Source organism: Frankliniella occidentalis, unplaced genomic scaffold, assembly GCF_000697945.3.
Source record: "Frankliniella occidentalis isolate FOCC.00 unplaced genomic scaffold, Focc_3.1 Scaffold13, whole genome shotgun sequence".
In the NCBI taxonomy this organism is placed as follows: Eukaryota; Metazoa; Arthropoda; class Insecta; order Thysanoptera; family Thripidae; genus Frankliniella; species Frankliniella occidentalis.
Window position 1 is genome coordinate 129867 of NW_026267143.1, and position 7516 is coordinate 137382.

The window sequence follows — 7516 nt, forward strand, 5'->3', positions numbered from 1 at the left end:
GGGGCAGTGCGTGCGAAGCGCCTCCACGCTGGCATGGAGGAACGCTTTGCTGCACGGAAGCAGTGCAATTAACAGCAACACACACACACACACACGGTCTGGAAAAAATACGTAAGGCGTCTGATTTCTGTGAAATTGATAATACAAGCAGCCGTAGTTTGTAAGTATCAACTATCCCATCCATCCACCAAATTCTCGTCTTGTACACAGCTTCGTAAGATCAAAACGAACGGAAAATATCGCTTTTACGATAGGTCTGCACTCCATTCATTGTTACGGCTTGCACAATGACCCTCTTGCACTTACACCTCCTCGGGGGGAATTTACTCCAGATAAAAGTGTACGACTTAGAACATTGGTACACGTTATTACACCCTATGTTTAGCGTCAGTTTTGAAAATTATTCAATATTATGTTATTACAGCACTTATTACGCTTGAATTCTACTATTAGTACGCGTTATTACGCTGTTACGAGTTGTACGCCTTCAGTACAGGCATGTGTGCACGAGTTAGAACGCAAGTTTTTCCTTCTCGGACCTCTTTCTACGCTCGGAATTTTACTCTTGATTTCTCGATTCAAGAAAAAAATAATGTTGCGAACATCATAAGACGGTTTTGTACTTGAAAATAAAATATTTCAACTACGGCTACCGATACGGACGAAGATGGACCTCTGCCACGTGAAACCTAATCAGGGCGAAAATGATTTGTTGATCCGCAGGACGACATCGATTCGATGTCGTCCCATTTCTATCTGTAGTATGGTGGAGTGAAAATCTAGAAAGTAGCCAAGGAATAAAGTACTTCAAATTATTCTAAGAAAATTAGTAGCAGGGTCACGGCCCATTTCGTTCCATCCCCTGACCTTTGGCTCCTCGTCAGAGGTCAAAGTTGAGTCCATTAGGGAGAAACTCACTTTTCACCCCCTCCGACACCCAAAAAGATTGCTCCTAGAAACAGCTCGTTTTACGGACATACCTCGAAAACTAACTGTCTCAGAAGAGAAAAGTGCCACGTCTCGCGTCTCGTCAAATTGCATATGGCAAAGTTCACATCTTTTTCCGTTGAAAAGTATATTTTTAGGCAAACAGGCCCAACTTTGACCCTTAATTGACCCTCTTAAGCCTCTTAATGTCGTTAGTGAAATAGTGCCTCTGACCCCAGAAGCACCAACGCGTTAGATTCGCTCCAATGCGCTTACAAATGCACCTTAAAGGTAAAATGTAAATTCAAAACGGAATGTTTTTGTGCACATCCAGAAATTTTGACGCTTCAAAGCGCATCAAAGTAATAATGCGCATTCAGTTCATATTACGCATATTTTATGCGTCACAATGTGCCACCTTCTATGTTCATTACTACGTGCATTGGATTCAATGCGTCTGGTGTTAATACGCTTCCACCTCCGAGAGCTGTTCTTTTTGTCACTTGTAATTCATTTGTAAAGGCACTATTGTAACAGCACCCCTCAAAAATAACTAGTGCCCTAAAGATGGTGCAAAAAAAGGTGCCAACTTCGAAATTTTGGGGCATAGACTACTGTCTTGTACGCTGTACGCCGGCTACTACACACAAAAAAAACTATAACATTTGAGAGCAGGTGTTGCCTTTCCCCAGACTTCTTTAGTATTTTATCACACGTTATTACGTGTACGTGGATCAGGTGATCGGACTGTTACGCGAGTTACCCCCCCCCCCCTCCCGAATAGTGCTGCATACCTCTTTTGTTTCTCCAGTGTACCTTAGCACTTCCACCACAATCCTTGGAACGCCACCTTTAAATGGACAAAGTTATTTTTTAGCCAATTTACGGCGTGAAAGTAGCGCAGTTTCCGTATTTGCAGGCGATTGTGAAAAATATATTAATATATAAACTACATTACTGTGAAAAATACTTGTAGGTTTTACGGAAAACTTTGCTTGACTTGAGTCGTAAAATTACAATTCAAAACTGTAAAATACAAACAAGATGTATCGACTTGAGTTTCATCGACTAGCAAGTTTGAGGTGTCATAAATTTACAACATATTTGGTAAATACTGATTACAAAATATGCCGTCAATTTACGAAGATATTTTTCACAGTACACGACGTATCTTTTACAAACATTTGACAATATTTAAAATCTTGTAATCTTGGCAACCCTATTGTGGAAGTGACATGACACCACATTTTGCAAGAGTATGTTATTTGCTCATTTACAATAGCGTACATGGTCATTTACACTTGGATTTCCAATCCTGAAAATGGAATATGATCAAGCGCTTTATAAGTACAATTGAAAATGATAAAATGGTTTGCAGCCAGGCCAGGGCGCGGCCGGCAAGAGGCAAGTCAACGGCAGGTGAAGGACCGGCTGCAAGGCCAGGCCGTCTGTGTCTGGACGGGCAGGCGGACGGACGGACAGACGGATAGATGGACGGATGGACATCATATCACCACCACTCGCTTAACGCCACCTCCACCACGCTCGCAAACTCATTACACTGCCATAAGTAGCATAATTAAAAGGGAAAACACACAAGAGTAGTTGCACAAAGGACTAGCAGACACCGCAGAGAAAAGTAGCAAACGATTTAAATATAGAAATAAAACAAGTTGAACTGACAATAGCCTTGGCCTACCGGTGCGTCAGCTCGCAGGCAACTCGGGACGACTCCCTAGCGAGCACGGTACGATCAGTGAGCTCCTCCGCTCACTAGTCTGTGGACGAGGCCGGCGGCCGGCGGTCCCGGCGCAGCGCCGTCTCACACGGACACACACACCGCAGTCCACGACACTCAGCCCGCCTCCAGCACACCACTGACGGCCGCCTCATGGCCCAGCCGCCGGCCCCAGGCCCGGCCCATGGCCCGGCCCTCCGCCCGCCCGGCCGGCCCGGGGGAGGGAGGGGCGGGGCAGCCCAGCCCGGGCAGCCCAGCCAGGGCGCAGCCCCCACTCCCCCAGCCCGGAGGAGGCGCAGCCAGACGCACGCCAACGTGAGTGTGCAGGCGGCAGGCCTTCTGGAGATCCGTCCGCGGCGGCACGGGTCAGATCGCGCCGATATTTTAGCACCCAGAATTTGATCAAAGTGTTGCTAAAACTGCCAGTTGAATAGCCAGTAGCTGTGCAAGTGTGCACCTGCAAGTTGAACACTTGCAAGTATTTAACTTAGTTTATCAGTGCAGTCGCAGTAGTGGCCGTCTTAGGACGGCTTCCCAGGAGAAAAAACAGCTGAAAAGCGAAATTTATCTGACTCGGGACTGACACTTAACTGTTTTTAACTGATTTTAACCGACATTTAGCTGTACAAGCTGGTCCACCCCAACGTTAACATAATATACTTGAACACTTAACAAACAATTATCTCAAATTAAGCTGATGATAGATCAGCATCAACATTCAGCTCGATTCAGTTATATTCAGGTATCTGCCGGGTCAACACTAACTGACTTAAAGTAATATTTTGCTGATCTTTTGCTGATATTTATCTTCAGCTCTTTAGCATGTTTACTCAGCGATGGGTCGACTTCAGAGAAAGTGATTAGAGTCTGATCTTTGCTGAACTTTGCCGAATTGTCAACGACAGGCATTTGTCAGCTGGCGCTCATGGTGTATGCATCTGATTGAAGACTGAATTTAGCTGAAATTTGGCATTCGTGTGCAAATCAGGTGGGATCAGTATCACGTCAATGAATCATAAATCACGTGGATCTGAAGTTACCTGAAGCCGACGATGTCAGCTAGTTGTCAGCTAAATTGCAACCATCAATTGAACTGACGGATAGATGATTAGAGCTAACTAAAACTGTGTTTTCTAGTCAGCTAACTTACAGCTAGATCAGTTAACTGGTAGCCAAATCAGTAATAATCAATAATCAGGTCAATTCAGTTAACATCAGTTTCCTTTTTCTCCCGAGTTGCTTCGTTAGCCCTGACACACGGTACGGGGGAAACAAGATTCAAAACCATCAAATTCGTAAAAGAAATTGTTTGTAAATTAATTACAAGAAGAATTACTCACAATTTTATTTATAAAGTAGTTTTGTTCTGTTATAGAGCTCTTTTGTTTGTTTTTTTTAATTTACAAAAATGACCGGTAACTTTTCAATATTCCACCGTGGTTTACCGAGTTTTCCCGCACTTTTACACAATTTCTTAATTAACTTATACATTAAAAACACATTTTTTTCCAAGGAAAGTTGACGACCCTAGTTACACAGTACCCGAATGATTAAGGTGTCGGAGCCAAGAGTAAAATGCTAGAACAAAGATGTCGCTGCACGTGCCAATCTATTTGTTCTTACACTCAATACACAATCAATGAGGGTCAGGTCAGAAGGAGTTCCGACGGCTAAAAATTTTTACCCTGTAGACCAGCAGCTTCTAGGAGCGGCATTGAGACGGTTGGGGGTGAAGGAAGGAGGAGCGCATGTGACTGCAGTCTCGATACCTCGTCCTGTTCGTATTATATATCCTCTCACGGTGGCACCCCCCCCCCTCCCGGACGACGTATGTATACGCTGACAACGAAAACATCTCGTGATATATCTTTCGCAAATTTTTATTTTGGTGAAGTTACGCAAAAAAGAGCAACTGGTAATGAGAACAGCTTGACAGCAGTATTGAAATTGCAGAATCTCTGCAGAACAGTTACTTAACCTGGCAAGCAACCCATTACATTTTTGATGCGTTTCTCATCAAAAATTCTAGGGGGTTGGGGTAGATTTGATCAAAGCGCCCCAACCTGCCAGTTACCCATCGTCGTTACCTATCATCTCAAAGAAGGAGCCTAACCAATACGTCGACGTGGAGCGGTGAAGGTGGCCCGCGCAGATCGGTTTTAGAACTGGTCTGGACCGGGGTGGGCTGCCCATGGCGTGCTCATGTCTAACGGGGAGCGTTCACCCCACGCGCCCACACACACTCGCACACACTTACACGCACACTCACACAACCTGTTCCTTCCTCCGTTGCCCCAAACAAGCCGCCCAGCGCCCATGGAGAAAAGAGGGCGGAGCTTTTTCGCGTACATAAAAATAGCGGAAATTGCTCTTGGCTAGCTGGTAAAATTGGGTTTTAACATAGACCCCCCGACAAGTCCGTGAAAAGCGATCTCTACTTCTAAACAGAGAAGTTGAGTCGCACACTTACCGCACACTACCAAATTGAACTACTGCGACGGAGTTGAATACTTGAATTATTTAACTTGCAGCTGTACGAGTGTTCAAGAGTGTTCAGCAGCTGCACACTTCGTCCATAAATGCATTGAATTAAAGGGGGGTCAGGAAAAAAAATGATTTTCGGTTTAATTTTTATTTTTTTTAAGTCTCTGACTCTTCCTAGCTGTTTAGTTTGTAAAGGAATTCCAAAAATTGTGACCGTGGGATTTTTCTTGTGAAGAATCAAACCTGAAATTGCCTAGTAACGTCAACTTTTGATGCGTTTTTCTGTGCACTTTAGATTTCAACCTTGCGCGCAGAGTTATGAAAATTTGCACACTTCAGTTTTATATCATTTTCAACAACTTGTCACAGGATTTTTTCAAAATTCCTACCCATTTATTTTTTTTAATGTTATAGGTGTGAAAACCGCATGATTTTGGTCATGAAACTGAAATTCATTAAAGATCAGCAAGTGACGATATCAAGAAAATCCTGTTGTCGTGTAACGGCAAAGGCCGACTTCTAGTCGTGATCTTATTGAAGGGCTGGTGGACCGTAGATAAAGTGGTCTTGAGGTACGAGAAGGGAAGCAGCGCGAGGCGAGTGACTGACAGCAGGTGTAACAGAGGAGAACTGATTTATTGAGGCTTGGCACATATATTTATAACACTGTACAGCAGGTTAGCCACAACAGCTATTCGCAGGGTTGCCAATACACGACACCTGTGACAAGTCTTAGGTATCCGAAAACTTGTAAAAAAGTACAGCAAAAGGACTCGTCATGGTCCCGTTCTTCCCTCTCTGCAGCGATGAACCTCATACGTGCCATTCGGTAGAAAGGCATCTGCCCCTTCATAATCGGATATTATCACCGGGCTTCTTGGCGATTTTCGATAAAAACTCGTTTTCTCTATTTCCTTTTCAACGGCCCTTCTTTCTCCACTCCACACCCACAGCGGCGCTGCGGCTTTACGACCGAGCCGGACGGCCCCGCACAGACACGTCTGCCTAGCCATTAAAGGATCCAAATTGTGAAATTTAATCACAAAGCGTTAGAGAGATAAATTAATTCTTTTATCACGATGCGATCGGGAGGGCACCACACCTACATTTGAAGCATTGCAACACATCAATCTCTGAACACTTGGGCACATACATCTCGATGGCAGTTCCATACTTGTAAATTTCGGAGAATTAGCTTGACTGTGATGAAAATTTATGCCCCCTGTCGTAAATTTACGACAAACAATTGTTAGTCGTCCAATGAAAGTAAAAAATCGATATGCTCGTGGAAAAACCACTCAAAATTGTAGATTTGTTTTTTTTGACATTTTTCCTACAACCTAAGAATACTTTTTAAGTGGTCTCGGTGATCGCACGGCAAAAACAATAATGTCTCATTTTAAAAGGAAAAAGGGAAAACTTTGAGGAACTCCCATGTTTGAGAAAGAGCCCTCCGATCACGCCTTATATTTTGAGGAATCTTCTCAAAAAAATGAGGAAAAATGCCATATTTTTTCGGAGACTTCCTCGAAATCGGAAGTGTTTTTGTCAACCCAGGAGAGCTCCCTTCCCTAAAGTTTTCCATTTTATCTCAAAAAATGATACATTGTTTTTACCGTGCGTTGCATGATGACTTTTTCTATTATCACAAATAGTAGGAATGAAATAGGTTTAATGAACAGAACTCTGTATTTTTCTGAAAACGTAAGTACTGTGCTCACATGAGTACGCTGCATGAGTACACGGCAAATACGCAGGAAATTAAAAACAAAATAATCTGTTCTCACACTAGTACATATGGAGTGCAGGGTAACACAGGGAGTTACACTTTGATTGTACACATAAGTATACAGAGGTGATTCAACCCTCGTGGAGTGAACACTCTTCTCTTCTCCCTTCTCCCCACTCCCTCCGGAGTACATCGGAGCACAGCCGGAGTACGTCGGATAACAGCTGGGGTATAGCCGGAGTACACTCAAATTTCCCTTGGACTACGCTCCGAGTACAGTCTTGTACGTCTAGCCTTACGGTAAGTACCCCCTACCCTCCTACCCTAGGGGCGGTGAGCAAGCATACGCTCGCGCCTGGTCCTACTGACTGAGGGGCGGAATGAAGAGCGAGTTGGCAACACTTACCAGGGGTAGGACTCCTGACTGAGGCTGGCTCCGCGGCGGAAGGAGTGCTGCCGGCGGTGGAGTGCGGCGTGGAGCCCACCGGGCTCAGCCCAGCCCAGGCTGGTGGCCGGGCTCTCAGCTGCAGCTCCTCCCCGCCTCACATGCCGTGGGCCAGCCTTCGAGACGGCAAACTGAATGTGATGCCCGTCTGTCTTCCGACACAGGATGCTGGAGCCACCAGCCTGGAGCCATC